Genomic DNA, 18,521 nt, shown 5'->3' with positions numbered 1-18,521 from the left:
CATGGTAATCACTTAGCTTTCTGACTATATACCTATATAAATTATTCGCAGTGAAAGTTCTCTCTTGTGCGTTGTACAGTCAGCGGCAGAGAAAAGGTACCCCCACTGCATAGAAGTTTGTATGCAAAGGTGCTAAGCGAATAGTATTGCTGACTGTACATGTAGCGAGCCCCCATGGATGAATAAATACGCACAGTAAATACGACAAATTAAGTTGATATTTCTGAATTTCACTCCAGATAGGTAAGCTAACTGTTAAATACTTAGTTCGCATAAGCTTGCGCTCGGTAAGCAATGGCAATAATATTATATGCTGTTTAGATAAATGACAAAGATATAGGATAATGGGACTAACTGTCTGGTATTCTAAATGACTATACTGCCGTGTGAATGACATGTGTGTTTGGTATTCCAATGTAACAGGAGGTTTATGACTTATTAGGGGTAGTAAAAGACACTGTAGCAATTAAGTAATTTGATCGTAAAAGTCTACAATTAAAATATGCTTAGTTGCTCGCGGTAAACGTTTGGCAATAAGCTGAGTGTACCTAATTGACATTTTTATTTATTTTACTGCTATCCATCTAAGAAAATGTATGTAAGAAATTAAGACCGAGATGGTTTCCGAGATTAAATGGAGAGTAGGTATAAATAAAATAAAATAATATAAAATAAAATTATAGTGGCAATTTTACACAATATGCGGTTAACCTACCAACCAGGTTGGTACTAAAAAAAGAACATCTCATCGCAACAAAAAACAAGCAAAACGTTATAATATACTTTAACTGAACTAAATTATTTCGTGCAATTTTTTTTATTAAAGTCGCCATGGAAAAGGAAAAATCTGCTAGTCTTGATGATACGGCGAATACACGATACAAACAAACATAGTCTGCAAAAATCTCCCTTTCCTTAGATTTACTTAGTTGAGATTTTCATCTTTTTCTTAGTAATCTGTTATTGTGACTTACCAACTACTACGTATTAAGTATTACCGTGTCGTTCCACATTTCCGAATCTAGACGCAACAATGCCCCTTTGTGAGCATTATCTGACAGTCGTTTTGCTCGCATGCTAATGTAATGCTTTGTGTGATCCTGCTCCTATTAGCCTGCTTGCTATCTGTAACAGATTTCACTAGCTAGATGCACTAGATTCTAAATATAGGTACACAAAAGAATAGATTGAAACACATCGCAATCATTAACAAAATACGAATAAGAAGCGACATCGCAAAACTGTATGCCATCATTTTATTATACCTATTCATTATCAGTTTTACTTTATCAAATGTCGCATTTATAAGAGGGTATAAGTTACTATAAAACTAATATTTTCGAGTTCTCTTGATATTTCCAGAATCTCATTATTATCAGATTTTGATTAGATGACAATACAGTCTGACAGAGAAAAGAAGAAGTCATTAGACCGCATAGCGTCTTGGTATAGTTGATACAACATAATTTTCAAACTTCAATGCATCGTAGACGTTGAGAGCCCCAAAACTGACACTAGCCATTTTGATTAACTTATTAGTCTTATTAAGTATCATTTGCTAAAATAGATTTTAGTAGGTATCCTAAAAGGTATGGTAAGGTAAAGATAAGGTAAGGTAAGGTAAGGTAGGTATTGTTGAGCAAAGGCTTTGTGAACTGGCCCCTACCTCGCAGAACGTAGAACGCGTCGAAAACGTACTTCATTTTGGTCAGCCTCAGCTTTAGTGATTTGATAACGATAACAAGATCTAATACATGCTTTTAGCAATTAGTCAAATTGTATAATAATGCTTATTATACTTAATCAGACCACTTCCGGTTATATAAAGCATTTATTTTGCATTCTTCTCCAATTATTCTACAATTGCGTACATTTAATAAGAAACCGACTTCGTAACCCACATAGCTCGTGTCGACCACACGTAACATTTAGTCCGTCAATAATAAATTTGACTAACAAACGTAGGTCAACGCATCGATACCTAATTGACGTTTGAACCCTAATGTTGTAAATGAACATTTATATATTAGTGCCTGCCTATGGTTACAGTCGGATTGCGACTTCTGCAACAACTGCATCTCCGCCAAATTTCCAGTTGCCCAGCTTAAAAGCAATGAGATAAGGAGAGACTATTATAATTAAGGTAGTAATTGTCACAGCTCATTAGCCACTATTACTTATTTACAGTATTTTGGTTGAATTAAAGCAGCATCGCATGCTGCGCGCGCGCAGAAAGCGTGGCACGCGCTGGAGCGCGGCGCACGCGTCGCGTGAAGCTCCGCTCATTAGAGATCTGCTCTAAACACTGGCTGCAACAGCTTGTTAGGATTACATCCAGCCTTTGACGCGAGAATATTGATGGACGATAATAACTATTGGGTAATTCACTGTACAAACAAAGAATGACGTTGGCATTAGCCAATATTCTAGATCTGATGTTAAATCAAGGATAGACGACGTAACTATTTCTTTGTCAAATCATGCGTAGCGTTATTAGATTAGATAGAGTAATTATAGGTCTGTTCTAAACACAGTAGTCTGAACGTCCTTTTCTACTTTTTAGGACATTCGCACATGAATCATTTATCAACTAGGTTAGTGATGGTTTTCAGTCCAGAAGATTAAAAACTATTTCATAGTTACGGCGTACAGTTTTTGTGACATTTATTTCTTTGCCCATCGGATAGTTTTAGAGTGTTAGTTAGGAATTTAAGTGATTTGACATAGCTTACATAAACGCCGCAATATCGCAATATTAACCTGTAGTGGACTGACTACTGAAGTACTCCCTTAAAGTATGTGATCCAGAGGTCTTCGTGGCACTCTATCCCCGTTCAGGTTGAGGAAATCCCACACTGGAAGGACACGTGTGCCTCAAACTGAAAATTATAACTTGTTTTGTTTTGTCTATCAAAACAATTTTAATGAATATTTACCTCCCCGCCATGTATTACTCCGCAAACATTGTTATCTGGAACAACAAATTGCTCATGTGAAATGCGCACGACATGCAACTCAAAAAATAGATCCAATAAGTCAATGGCTTTATTGGAATTACAGGTAAAACCCGTCGCTCGCAAACATTAAAAAGTCGTATAAAGCACAAATGCTTTAGTATCAAGTTGTGACTTTTCTGTAAAACTGGGTGCAACTGCAATCGTTTATATTCGAGGTGGGTTAAGTAACGAAGTGGGTTAAGTATGTAATTTATTAATTGTTTTTTATGTCGCAAGTGATGCCGCTTGGCATTAAACTTTTCGTTCAAATACACTGGTCAAGTACCTTGCTTTATGGACGACTCACGCTAGAACGGCCCGGGTCCGGGCCGGGGCATCAGACCCTTCGTTTTCTATAGAAAGCATCACGTGATCACCGGTCACCTGCCATAGACAGTGTCGGTTGTCTCGGCCTGGACCCGGGCCGTTCTAACGTGAGGGATCCTTTACGTTTTCCCCTTCCTCTTTTTGAGGATGTCTGTCTGATCTTTGGTATAATTTTCGTATCACTGAAGTACTGAATTTACTTCAGTTTCATCCATTCATCCCCGTCGATAAAAACTTTTTTTTTTTTTTTTTTTTTTTTTATTATAAACTGATCGGCGATTGGCCCTAGTCACACCTGATGGAAAGTGAAGACAGGGCCTAAGATGGAGCTCACCGGTTCAGTAACAGCCTATTCACTCTTGTTTTAAAGAGACCGAGGTCATATTGATCAGGGAATACAGATGGCGGGAGCGCATTCCATTCCTTAGCCGTCCGTACCAAAAAGGAGGAGGCAAAACGTTTCGTCCGAACGAATGGAATGTGGACCACGAACGGGTGCATACGCTCCCCGCGCCTGGATGTCCGATGATGGAAAGGGGAAGGTGGGATCAGGTCGTGCAGTTCCTGTGCGCACTCCCCGAAATGTATCCGATAGAACACCGATAGGCAAGCGACTCGACGGCGATGCTCAAGGCTCTGTATCCTTGACTTGACCGATGGATCATCACCAAAGAGTCTATGAGCCCGGCGCTCTACCGAGTCCAGGGCCGCCAGCTGATATTTGGCAGAACCGTCCCATAGGTGGGAGCAGTATTCCATGCACGAGCGTACCTGTGCTTGGTATAGGGAGAGAAGCTGATTCGGCGTGAAATACCGCTTCACCTTAAATAGGACACCAAGTTTTTTGGCAGCAGTTTTAGCCCTAGACTCAATAGTCGACCCGAAGTTTAAGTTTGATTTTAAACTTAGACCGAGAAGCTCTAAAGTGTTGGTCACGGGAAGGGACACATTTCGGAAAGTGGGAGCCAAGGTAAACTGGCTCCGTTTTGCAGTGAAAAGACACGCCTGTGTTTTAGTGGCGTTGAATCCAACCAAGTTGGCCTCGCCCCATTCGGACACGGCATCCAAGGACAGATTCAATCGCTCCACCATGGTCTCCCTGAGGATCTTGGTGTCAGCTACACTGACCCTCGCGTCACCAAGGTATCTCTCCGTAACCGTGCTGTCATCCGCGTACCCAAAGATACCGGGCTTGAGCAGATCGTTGATGTGCAGCAGAAAGAGGGTCGCGGAGAGGACTGAACCCTGAGGTACCCCGGCATTAATAGCCAAAAGATCAGACGAGCATCCATCTAGGACAACTCGAATAGATCGGTCCCTCAGGAAATCAGTGATCCAGGAGCGCAGGCCAGAGGAGATCCCATACGCAGAAAGCTTGCTAATTAGGCTGTCGTGCCAGACTCTGTCAAAAGCCTTGGAAATGTCGAGGGACACGGCGATAGCCTCACCATGTCTCTCGATGGCCTCGCCCCATAGGTGGGTGGCATAAATCAGAAGGTCCCCAGTAGACCGATTCCGGCGAAAACCGTATTGCCGATCACTGAGGAGATCGTTACCTTCGAGATATGCCAGGAGCTTGGTGTTCAGAACACGCTCCATAATCTTACAAAGTATGGAGGTGATCGCGATAGGTCGATAATTTGACGGGTCAGCACGACTACCCTTCTTAGGTACAGGCTGTACGTTTGCAAGCTTCCACGACTCGGGGACTTGACCCGACCTCAGGGAAAGACGATACAGGCGTGTCAGTACTGGAGACAACTCAGGCGCACAAGTTTTCAACACAATCGCTGGAACTCCATCAGGACCACTAGCTTTGTTCACGTCTAGACAGCGCAGTGCTTTCAATACCTCCCTTTGGTGTATTTTTACTTCGGGCATTGAAGCACCAAAGGCACTTATAATTAAATGCAAAAATAATGAAACTTTTAAAAAATCATCTCTAATTTGCCCTTTAAAATCATAGCAACACGATGATTACCGATAATGATGTACTGTTGAGTAAGCAGATTTAAATTGTGATAAAAATAAGTCCGTTTTCGCTACTCTAAAACAATTTCATGTGTAGTTGTGATGTTTCGATACAGAGTAATGGGTTGCGTGATGGCAGTGTCAACATTAGGATCCATTCACCTTTGCACCCGGTGAACTCCGCCCTCTGACCGGTAAAGCCTCGTCCATACTCGACCGTACCTACTGGTATTAGTAGGAACGTAAACCCAGCGTTGTTAAGGTTCCGTACCTCAAAAGGAAAAAACGGAACCCCTATAGGATCACTTTGTTGTCTGTCCGTCCGTCTGTCTGTCAAGACTCAAGACCCTTTATCTCGGGAACGCGAGGTCTCGAGTTGAAATTTAATTATATTATCAGGTCTACGGTCCCTTCAAGCTGTGAAAAAATCAAATTACGATACGGCCGTTTATGCCGCAAAAAATTTATATTTCGACACTCAAGGGAATCTAAATTTATAGGGTACCTACTTCCCGTTGACTTAGAACTATGCAATTTGGCAACTAATATGTCTTACACTACAAGTACAGGGAAAAATCTCAAAACTATAAATTTGTACGAAATAAAAAAATATAAATAAAATAAAAAATAAGTTAAATTTGTACGGAACCCTCGGTGGGCGAGTCTGACTCGCACTTGTCCGGTTTTTTATTTATTTATACCCTAGCCTAATAGTAACGTTGAATTTAAGAAAAATAAAGTAAAAATTTTAAACATTTTAAGATCTTGTTTACATGAATGTTTCAAAACCAAAAATGTCTGTCAGCCGCCTTATTGGACACTAAAATACTTGCACCCTGAATAAGAGACTTTGAAGTTCAAATTCAGGGTGGAAGTAGTTTAGTCAAAGTTTGAACCTTATTTCAAAGACGATAAAGCTCATTTAAGATCATGTTTTCAGTTATTACAGGTGATTGACATATTGAATGTATGCTTTACCGACAAACAGGCTGAAAAGGGTCAAATAATTGCGTCTTTTATGAAATTGTACAATTTGATAGACATTGATTGATGTCTAAAGAGTTAGGTTTAATATTTTGTGGGATATAGTTTCAAAGTTTTTAGTTATTATTTTAAAACTATTTTTAGCAGTGTGATGAAATAGTTATTTGTTATACAAGGGTGCAAAGTTGTATTTTACCCGCGAGTGTGGAATTGAAACACGAGCAAGCTACAGGATTCTATAGTTGAACCACGAGCGAAGCGAACCGCTTTAGAACCGGAATTGGTAACTGTGCACACCACTGGCACAAATGGGGTTGGAGCGCCTCGCCTGCCTGCGAGTGTGGACACCCAGACCAGACCATCGAACACATAGTGCTGGAATGTCCCCTCACAAAATACACGGGCCATGTGAATGACTTCAATATCCTGGCTGAAGAAGCGGCTGCTTACCTGAGTAGGGCGAAATTTTAATTTTAAGTTTTTTGTATCCAGTGACATATAACGAAGCCATACGATAAATAAATAAATATACGAGAGTAGGCCAAAGGTAGTAGCGACATCTAATCGAGAATCAAATTTTCGTGATTTTCGAGGCACGTTTTTTCCTTAGACTGTATCCATCTATTACCGAGTTATATCTATCTTTGGAATTACATTCAACATCATATAAAAAAAAATGTTTAGTATGGAATTTAAGGTTTATGGCTTAAAATCATTAAATAAAGCATTGGTATTTTTATTAAATTCTCAAACCATTATTTTAATGACAATTAATATCAAACGAACCATTATTATGAGCGTTTTACGTTTTGTTATCTGTCAAAAGCTACTTAAACACGCTCCATTCAAGGTCAAATTACTTTCCCCACTAGTGGATAAAACGCGTTATTCCCCGCTTGTTTTCAAGGATAAAAGAAGGAAAATTATTAATTCCTGCTGCGTAAATGTACTAAGTGTACTAACATTGCGGAGATGAAGTTAATAAAGGCTTTGATTCTTTAATTTCTTTCATAGGTAACTATGCTGATAGCAAAATCAAATTTCTCAAAGTATAAATGTAGGTACTCGAAAACGTATTGGATGCACGCCCTTGCTTGATTTAAATAACAATCAAATTATAATCGGTTGCTTGTCGGTTACTGCTGATTCTGTATGCGTAGTCTCGAAACTTACCAAAACGTCTACCAGAATTAATTTAATTAGCAAATTACTAAAAAAAGGAAATGCTGAAGGTCAACTTTAGATAACAACCAGAAAAGCCTAAAATACGCGCGTAACGAATGCTGCTTAATAACTTTTGCAATGCAGAGGTTCCTACCAGGCTCACATAAATAGCATGGAGCGTTGCGACAGAGATTGGCCAACGCCGCAATTACGGCGCCTCTAACTTTTAACTTGGGTCCGAACCCCGTCTTAGAATATGCTTGTTTCCTGTATTATACACAGACAATTATATCACAGAAATAATGAAGTACATAATACTTATGGTCGGGGATTTTTGGAGTCACTCGAGCGTGTCAGATTAAGATATGGGGGATACCTTGCATCCTGTTGAGTACCTCCACACCGACACCGAGCAGGGAGTCAAGGACAGCCCGTCAGAATAGTAAAAAAAAATCGCCACCTTGAAATACTCGAGCGCGTCAGATTGAGATATGGTGGATTAATTACTTGTTAAATAGTGCCCATTTCAATAATCTGACGATTTAGCGATCCGTAAGCGAGTGGCAGGGTCAGAAAGTTGCAAAAAAAATAGCGACCTTGACTTACTCGAGCGCGTTCGATTTTTATTTTATTTTGAAGGGAATAATGCAAGAATAACTAAATAAAAAAAATCTGCCGATTCGATTAATTCATGACAGTATTGAGGTGAACGAACCTTTACAACATAAGATAAGTACTTTTGAAACAAATCTGTAGGCTGGATATAAACTTATGCGTACAGGTATACGTAAGTAAGTACACACATCGCAACATATAAAAACAAAAATTGCCTTTCTGACACCGTAGTAATTGCTCTACAGTAATACCACTAGCCCATTAGGAAGGCTGTATTTAAAAATTAAAAATCAAAAGAAATATAATGCCAATTCAATAACGTATATAAGTCCGTCGTCACACATATCACATATGTAACTAGACAGAGAAGAGGTTTTGGTATTACAATTTCACATTAGAGAATAAAGCTCCTGGTTGAAACATGCTTATAAATGACCAATGAACGAAACCCCTCACCGGCTAATGGTTATATGCAGGTTTATTGGACTAATAATGTCGAAATAGACCTCATGCAGATTACAGTTTTAGCAGGATATTGCTGAGATGAGAATTAACATGTATTTAAGTATTTTTTTTTGTCTTTATTTTGGTACAAACAGTCATTACAGAAGAGTGACATTGAAAAATATTACATATTATAAAATATTAAATATTATATTATTATTTAATATTATTAAATATTATATTGACAATGCAGTGCCGAAAACGTCATAGATTATAGTTTTTCATTTTGTTGCAACGGATCTGAATTAACTTAACTATAATAAGAAAAAGAAATTGAAAGAAGAAAGAGACGTCCAAGCGCTTGCGGTGCATCTCACTGCGAGTATGTGAAATCAAGTTGTTTTGAAAGTAAAACATTTGACGGCCTTTTAGCCTAGTGACTAGTCGGTAGTGTCCCATGCCAATTGGTGGCTGCAATGGTAATGGCATTTATTTCTGTGTTTGTCATTGTCAATTGTCACAAATTTAATATTTGTTCTTGACTTATGAATGCTTTCTATATAAGTATATAAGCATTTATATTTATATACCTATATATCGTCGTTTTGTACCCACTACACAAGCCTTACTGAGACTTTGGGACTAAGCCTGTGTAAAAATTGTCTTATATAAAAAAATGCGAATGAGAATTCTGTCCGCTATACTCCTGCACATTGTTCTGCGTAATTAGCATGAAGGAAGCCACCGCGTGGAAATGCGCACGGCCGTGGCCGGTTCCGCTGCTTCCGCCTCAGAGATGCGGAGGTTTTGGAGCCCGTATAAAATACTTGCAATAATTGTTTCAAGGTTTCTCTTACCAGTGCTAGCGGAGAGTAATTTTCTGAAAGTGGTAAAGTTTTTGCAATGCTCGACAGCCCACATATCTAGTTACGGATTTTAACCTATGGTCAATCCTTAGAATCGTTTCAGCGTTGGAAAATAGCGAAAACTGTGAAAAAGAAGATTAATTGTACACAACAAATTACAACAAGATTAATTGTAACATTTTTAAAGGTGGTATGGACACGTAATGAGGAGACCCGAGGATCATATGACCAGAAAGGTCCTCAGTATAAACACCGGTCCGAAGAATCCCGGTAGACCCCTTCAAACTTGGATGTCTGTCATCAACAATGACCTAAAGAAAGCCCAAATCAACGACACGACGACCCAAAACCGAAGTGTGTGGCGAAGATTGACGAGGAGAGCCGACCCCAAATGAAATGGGACGTGGCTAGGCAAAGAGAGAGAGATTAATTGTAACATGTCGAGCGTTTTTCGACTTAAAATACGTGGTTGACCCGTTATTAATATATTAATTGTACAGTTGCGCTGCCATGTTTTAATAAATAGATCTAGTTTATTCTTCGGTAGTCAGTGGCAAAAGGTTACTTTAATAAAAATCATTTTTTACCCCACCACAACACATAACAACCGTAAGCGAGATCATAGAAGACAATTTTAACAGATTTAACACGAATGCCCTAAAGATTTGTTTGTTGTCCCTTTGTTTGTTGTTGACCCTTTACCGCATACCAAGCCATATATTAACTATATGGCAGTTATAATCTATTATTCTATTAAAGTTCATATTTAAACAATTATATTTTATGATTTGCAGTAAGGGGTTAATGCATAGTATGGTATACATTGTATGACACAATTTCTGCCGTTTCCGGTCTTCCGGATAAGATAAATAGGGTTTGGAAGCCATACAAGCTATTCGAAAAGATTACCTACAGGGCTACAGCGCACACTGAACTGTAGTCTTACATTTTGCACCTTATTCCATCGGAATAAAAAAGCACGCAGTTCATATAGTAATAGTCTTATAACAAGTGTATTTCTAGTTGACTGGTGAACAGATTAGTGGCAACTGTGGAAAGCCTTGACATTCATGAGTCAAAAGCCGGGTTGGCTGCGCTGCGCCACATATGTATTTTTCTAACATATAGGTAGGAAGGTAGGTCATAGTGAATACTATTTCAATATCAAACATAAATGGGTACCTATAAGGTATTTTGAAATTTGATGGAACAAAGACTAAAATAAAATTGGTAATCTATTACTTTAAGGTATTTTGAAACTTGCTGGAACAAAGACTAAAATAATAGTTATTTGTTATACAGTGATAAATGCATTTAATAAAAAATTTATAAATAATCAATTTTTATGTTTTTACATAAAAATTATAATTAGAATTTGGAATAAAGAAATAAATTTTACGTTTTAAAAATTAAATCATCATGTCGTCCGTAGCGGTTGCGGCACTCTTCCAGTCTTGCTTGTAAATTTTATACACGGTGTTACTTGAGCCACTGAAAACCTGAGACACCCCAACAGTTTTATTTTATTTTAAACTCATCTTGAGTATTTATTCTTTAATCCGATAAATATTTAAAAAAATATTAGTTGTTTAGTTTTCTTAACAATTCTATTCGACTGTTAATTCTACACAAGATGCTTTGTTGTTTTAGTGACGTCAAACAATTGCTGGTTACCATCAAACACTGTTAACAGACCTGCATATGCATACCTTAATGCAACGAGAAAAGGTTTGAAATGGCCAGTTAAAGGTGTTGCTCATTGACAAATAACGTGTCAAATGCTAGTTATTGATATTGTTGCATTACAAACCTGTAAAATGGGCATGTAAAAATAATACAAAAAAATAAAAAAATTACCCCCATTAAAACATAGCGCGATCGATTCTCCTATCGATTCTGAACAAAGTGTTTTTAGGTTTTCAGTGGGTTATGAAACACCGTGTATACGTTATATTTAGCTGACGAACTACGGAAGTCACAAAGTTATTAATTAATGTATCCGGGGACGCCATTAAAACTTATATTCCTTGGGTTAAAAAGGACTAAGTACCTGTTCATTATATTATCTACCAGTAGGTAGGTACCCAATAAAAACAGATGAAAAAAATTACTTTAATTAAATTAAATATCATTTATTATCAGGCAACTAAGGCCCGTAGATACATAGCTTCTTACAAGCTAAAAAATATAGTCGTTATTGGATAAAAGAGCACAATTTAACTTATTTATTGGTTTTATTTATAGCTTTGGTCTGCGTAGATAATAATTTTTTTTTATAAAAAGTCACGTGTGTGTAACTTCATCGTAAAATTCTAAATTCCTGATAATAATATACTCGTAGATACCTAGCTAACTATATAATTCCAAGAAAATAACTGACTGTACCTTTCACGTACATTTTAAAACAAAAATGTATGATCCCTTCTGAAAATGTGTTCAAAGAAATGACAGGCACTTGTAGATCTAAAGTTAATTGTCTCTGTCAACATTTCACCGAATAACATGTAAGCTCCCGCGAGATCGAGCGTGACGCACGCTCATGTGCCGGCCATTTACGTTTTTTACTCGAAAATACTTTTGCTTTGCAATCACTGTGACATTAATGAATTGTTGTGACAGTTGTACTTTCATCGTGTTACGTGCAGGTTTGATAATCAAAGATAATCTTTAAGAGATAATAGAAATTGAAAGTCCTGCGAAATCGCTGTACGTATAGTCTAGCGTCTGTACAATTATATTTGGAAAATCTTGAGCTGACTTCAAGGTGTTTTGTAGTGAAAACCTTATAGGTTTTACATTCTTAACCACTCAAAAAATAGTTAGTTGAACCTGTTGAGAAAAAAACACTGAACTTGAGTAATAAAAAAATAAATTATCACCTATCCTAAAACCGATTTTGTTCTTACAAACCGACCTGTTGGTTAGTGTAGCGTAACATATATTTAACAGTTCATAAGTGCCAATTTTTGTGTAAGTATAAACAAAATATTTTTCACCTCAGTAGCTCGAACAAGCCTACTTTCGTCACTCCCTGGAGTGAGTAAAGTTCACTCCAGGGAGTGAAACAAAGTAGCTTTTTAATTTAGACTTCATACTTTTATTACATTTTTTTTATGGTATGATATGGTGTGGTATGGTATGGTATGGTATGGTATGGTGTGGTGTGGTGTGGTGTGGTGTGGTGTGGTGTGGTGTGGTGTGGTGTGGTGTGGTGTGGTGTGGTGTGGTGTGGTGTGGTGTGGTGTGGTGTGGTGTGGTATGGTATGGTATGGTATGGTATGGTGTGGTGTGGTGTGGTGCGGTATGGTGTGGTGTGGTGTGGTGTGGTATGGTGTGGTATGGTAGTATGGTATGGTATGGTATGGTGTGGTGTGGTGTGGTGTGGTGTGGTATAGTATGGTATGGTATGGTATGGCATGGTATGGTGTGGTGTGGTGTGGTATGGTATAGTATGGTGTGGAATGGTATGGTATGGTATGGTGTAGTGTGGTGTGGTATGTTATGGTGTGGTGTTGTGTGGTGTGGCGTGGTGTGGTGCGGTATGGATGGTATGGTGTGGTGTGGTGTGGTGCGGTATGGTGTGGTGTGGTGTCGTGTGGTATGGTATAGTGTGGTGTGGTGTGGTGTGGTGTGGTATGGTATGGTATGGTGTGGTATGGTTTGGTATGGTGTGGTGTGGTGTGGTGTGGTGTGGTATGGTGTGGTGTGGTGTGGTATGGTGTGGTATGGTATGGTATGGTGTGGTATGGTATGGTATGGTATGGTGTGGTATGGTATGGTGTGGTATGTTATTATATTACATATTATATTACTTTTTTTCTGTTTATTCTGTGTAATTCGAAATACATTTTTAACTTTTATATGTTCTCACTACTGAGGTGAAAAATTATGTGTGCAACACGAAAGCAAAGTAATTTTACATCTCGTGTTTTTGAGTCCCTCGCTACGCTCAGGATTCTACCTTAGAATCTTTCGCTTTCTCGGGACTCAAAATAAACATTCGCAAGAAAAACCAACTTTCCTCTCTTGTTGCTCAAATAACTATTGTTACTGTTATGAAAACTTTTTTTTTTTCAGTGAGGTGGCATCCTGGCATCTATTGTTTACCTAAGCTATTTAAGGGGAAAGGGGATCGATCGTGCTCGTGCCAAATGTCACCTAGTCTCATGTGGGGGAAAGGAGGGTATTGACAAATACATATGTATTAAGTAGATACTACATATTTTCCTCCAGATACATTACATTATATGTTTTTAATAAACCCAACGTAAGTGTTTAAAATTGATGTTGGCGAAATCAACGACAGTATCAATGGAGCCATTTTACATAAGGATTGATCGATTAAGGGGTAGAAAAATCGCCAAAATCTGTTATAATAGGCGACCTCTAATATATTATGAGATTTGCGAGACTATTGCCAGAAATAAATAATATTTTAATATCAATTCAGGTTGCATAAATGCGCTAAGTACTACAATACAAAAGCCAACAATTTTACATAATTACCCAATTCGATTCGTTCTAATCCCAAAGCAACTAATCTACGTAAAAAATCACATTTAAGGCGGTGTTATGTAAAGTGCTATGCTATAACTAAAATGATGCATATTCACCACTCATACCGCCGTACTTCGTGAAGAACCGTTCTAAATCTTATCTCTTGCGCAAGAAACTTGCAGATTTTGCTATTTTTATTAATTACCTATGTAATTTACGTATTTACATTTTAGCGAATTATGAAACTGGTGAAGGAACTGGAAGGAAGGAACTGGTCTAAAAATGTATTAATAGTGAAATTTATAAAAGCAAATCGAAGCAAAACGCCCGCACTACATATAGTACGAGTATGTGCAGGTACGTACTTAACCTTTAAGTATGTGCCTACGTTGTACAACCTGTAGGGATACATGGTATCGCGCCCGAAATGACGGGTCCATCAAATTGTTTCATAATTTTCTGAAGTAGCGTTTTTTTAGCTGGATATCTAAAAATAATTTGCTTAAAAGTTAAAATCATAAACACACTATTCTTACGTAGGTTTTGTTTTCAACCCCTAATACTGTCACGCAAAAAACGAACGCTTATTACTTTCATGAAACTATAAACCATAATTGGTAGAGGTGAGTGGGCCAAGATGGGGTAAAATGCAAGATGGAGCAAAGGTGTTGTTTTTAAGAGATAGCACAATGATACCGGCAGGCAACAATACCTCAACTTGACCCACCTTCCTCTACGCACAACTCATTTTTCTCAGCAACCTACAGCTAAGTAAAGATGGATAGATTGCGTAACAGAGTTCCGAAATGACCCCCAACCAATCACAACCGATTAATCGACTCAAGCATTTTTACTATAAAAAAATCGTTATACGATTCCAACGCGCTCGAGTAGCGTGCGCGCAGAGAAATCAGATATGCATATTTATAGCTATATGGCTTTCTTTCATTACTATTTGAGATTAACGCAATATATGATGTACGCACGAATTAGCGTTGTACACAAAATTGTTTACGGGCAAATCTGATAAACGACGCGCGGCGCACGGTATCGCGAGGATAATCGGTGTGGTTTAAATTGTTGTGTATTTATTTATATTTTATATTATAAATGTGGATTGTATCACGCACTGTTACTCACTGTATGTCATATAGACATATTATGTGTAGTCATCCTAACGTATCACCCTAGTGGTACTTAATCAGAGAGGATTAGAAGGTGTTTACGAGCCTCATAAATTTAGCTGAATGAGAATATTTCACCCGAATATTATGTTAACTTAACTCTTTATCTAAGAAGAATTTGGTTCAAAATCTAAGGTTTTGATAGAAATTTGATCGCACTGAGGAAACCCAGACAATTTCATTCCGTCTACACGTACGCCATGCCATTATCAAGGAGAAGCTGAAACTATTGTCGTATGGTATTAATATTGACACAGTACACGGAATCGCCAACTTCATCGATGTTTATTTGCCTTATTATGCAGTTTGAAATGAAACTGTGATTGTAATCGTACACTGTTTTATATTTCAGGTTCAGCAGAAATTGCGTAGTGGATAAGGACAAAAGAAATCAATGCAGATATTGTAGGTTAAGAAAATGCTTTAAAGCCGGCATGAAAAAAGAAGGTGAGTGCATGTGCTTTAAGTTTTAATGAAATCAATGTATTTTTCCAACATGTAATATATACATAATAAAATCGCTTACCAAGTTACCAGACTTACACCATAAAACCGCAAATCCCGGCGAAGACCTGGAAACTCGGGACATGGTCACCCGTATTCGCTGCGGGGACCTGCCTCAACAAATCAGTAATAGGCACCTACAAGACATATCAAATATAGCTTTTAAGTTCTATCCGACAAAGAGCAACCAGCATAGCGCCAGCATAGTGGTAGCCATACGAGTACTACAGACAGTGTGTACGTACCTGTACAGTGACCTGCGGAATTGCATGGAGAAATTATGAATTAATTCATTAATAAATTCGCCATGCACTTTTACGGCTGATTACCTACAGACGTACCTCGATGAGTTGTACATACCAGACTTAAGTAGGTAATTAAGTGCTTTAGGTATTTAGTTAATTTCATCTAAATCAATTATCTTGTAAGTAATTATTACCTTTGAAATAATATAAAATAATTAAACAAATATCGATTTAATTCTGTTACTTTAAATTTAATTTTATTGTATTACGTATACCGTAAATAAATGTATACCGGAAGATAAATAACTCATGTTTAATAAATAAAAAGTTGATAACAAAACAATCCCGTAAAACTTGGACAACTCGCATAGCTTGACACGCAAAGTAGCCGGTCGGACACAATAGTCTTTGTCGGGCAACCATCGTGACTCAAGATCGAATCATGAAGATCAAATTAAGCTTTATTCGATTTTCAATTAAGTAAAATTATTTAACATTAACAACTATACTAAAATAATTACAACTATCGCAAACTATGTACAAGTCTAAACAATCGTATACTTTTGCTTGTAGGTGCAAGTTGCGGATTGTTTCAAAAAACATGGAAAATTTCTCGGAAATTCCAGGAAAATTTCATAGTAAATTAAGGAAACTTAAGGGAAGAAACTGACTATCAATCCGCCGGAGGATATCGGCCTGTCAGTTGTTCGGAACTGTCAAAATTTTGTTCTAACTGACAGGCCGATATGGGCCCCTTTAAAATGCAGGCGGACGAATAATTTTTCCTTTCAAATATTTAAAACAATAATTGTGCTTTGCAATAGATAGATCGTAAATCGTGCCAAATGATGGTACTGATGGGCCCCTTAACATCTGAGTGTAGTATTTAATTAATATAAAAAGTGTTTTTTATTGCATTTGTGAAAAGGATATGTCTTTCTTTAATGAGAAATACCTAGAAGTATTTAAAAGCCAAAGCAAGAATTTAGGTGAATATAAACATTCACAACTTAAAATAAATAACTACTGTTCCTGCAACATTTAACCCCAGTTGGACTCAAACAACATCCCATTATTGTATGAAACTGTCAATACGCTATTTTGTATTATGTGACATCACCCGGTCCACCTGACAACGTAAGCAACAATGATTACTGCAATTTGTGTAATGAGGCTTGTATATACGTAAGGCCGAGTCCACACTGCATACGGGAGATTATAGGGTAGAAAGTGCTGTGATGGCAGAATTATATCATTGACGTCTGTGTGTAGATTTTTTTGGTTAAATACATAAAAAATCTGGCTTCTTGTATGTATGACCTTCTCAAAATAAGCAGTTTTTGAATAGTCCCATTCTTATCCAAACGAGAATTTAAGCAAATCCGCAAATAAAATAATTTAAACAATACATATTATTGGCTGTTAGTTTTGCTGTTAAGATTTTTAACGGGTGTTGATGAGTCACACAACTACGAGTAGAAAATACGGACGTGTGGGTTGCACCCACATCTACATATTATATCGTCCAACGATTAAATTTAAAAACAGTATATAATAAAAAGGTTACTGATGATGATAGCATTACCAAAAAGGGATAGTACCGTTGAAGTTCTGCACAACCAAACTATTGTTAGATTTCAACTACCTATGCTAAGTTTGAACAAGCTTGGCAGTAAGTAATAATGTATAAAACTTGGCCGGCGACTTAACGTAAAATTTATATTCGATTGTATGCTAACAGCCTTAGAAAATGTATCACCAGACACTTGGCTACAAATAAATTAGAGAAAATGTCATTACACTGATATGATTGCAGCAATTTTAGTTTTCTCCTTCACCGCGCCTACTCGTGCTGTTCATGTCTATATGGATTGACAGTATTTACATAACAGTGCAATACAAAAAACAAAGTATAAATCTAGGTATTAAAGCTCGCACAGTTTGATTTGACTTTGACTAATAGTCAACCGAAAGAGTGATGCGTTTTTAACTAACGATAACGATTCATAAGACGATAACGTTTTTCAAGTATACTTTTGCATGTTTCGTTGGCACGATGTAGATTAAAGAAGTGATATAACGAAACATTAGTACGTACATTTATAAACCCAAGATGCCGACATCTAATGTCTGATTCAGATATTTATTATTACATATATTTATAATATTTACATATATTTATATGAATTTCATGTTAACAATTTTTGTTTTGTACAATAAAGTGATTTACTACTACTACTACTACTACTACTACTAATATTAACTAACAATTTTTTTTTCAGCCATGACGTATCCTGACTTGACGTATGACATATCGAAAAGTCTAGGCCGACCGTAACTTCAACGATTTGTTAAATTAATACAGTTTTCTGCCCTTTTTAGGGTTCCGTACCCAAAGGGTAAAAACGGGACCCTATTACTAAGACTCTGCTGTCCGTCTGTCTGTCTGTCACCAGGCTGTATCTCATGAACTGTGATAGCTAGACAGTTGAAATTGTCACAAATTATGTTGCCGCTATAACAACAAATTCTAAAAAGTACGGACGACGTACTAGGTGCGTGAGTCCGACTCGCACTTGGCCGGTTTTTTTAATCACGTGGTTTGTTAACCCTTTTGTTGGCAATGTATCTTATAGAACCGGAAAAAGGTTAATTGACAACGTGCTCGGAATTACCCCATTTACTTAAAGTCTGGAAGAAGACGTATTTTGTTATTGCATTAAG

At 37.4% G+C, this 18,521-nt stretch overlaps 1 protein-coding gene across 1 annotated transcript in view; it reads right to left on the bottom strand.

Moving 5' to 3' along the window:
* Nucleotides 1–18,521, bottom strand: part of LOC134748978 (mucin-2) — a 91,121-nt gene that overhangs the window by 42,668 nt on the left and 29,932 nt on the right. The window contains exon 2 of the mRNA XM_063683846.1: nt 2,937–2,971. The gene's annotated coding sequence lies outside the window, so the exon portion shown is untranslated. The remainder of the gene's footprint in view (nt 1–2,936; nt 2,972–18,521) is intronic.

Source organism: Cydia strobilella, chromosome 17 (assembly GCF_947568885.1).
Source record: "Cydia strobilella chromosome 17, ilCydStro3.1, whole genome shotgun sequence".
Classification (NCBI taxonomy): domain Eukaryota; kingdom Metazoa; phylum Arthropoda; class Insecta; order Lepidoptera; family Tortricidae; genus Cydia; species Cydia strobilella.
Note: the sequence above shows the minus strand (reverse complement) of the source record. Positions and strands in the feature narration are given on the sequence as shown.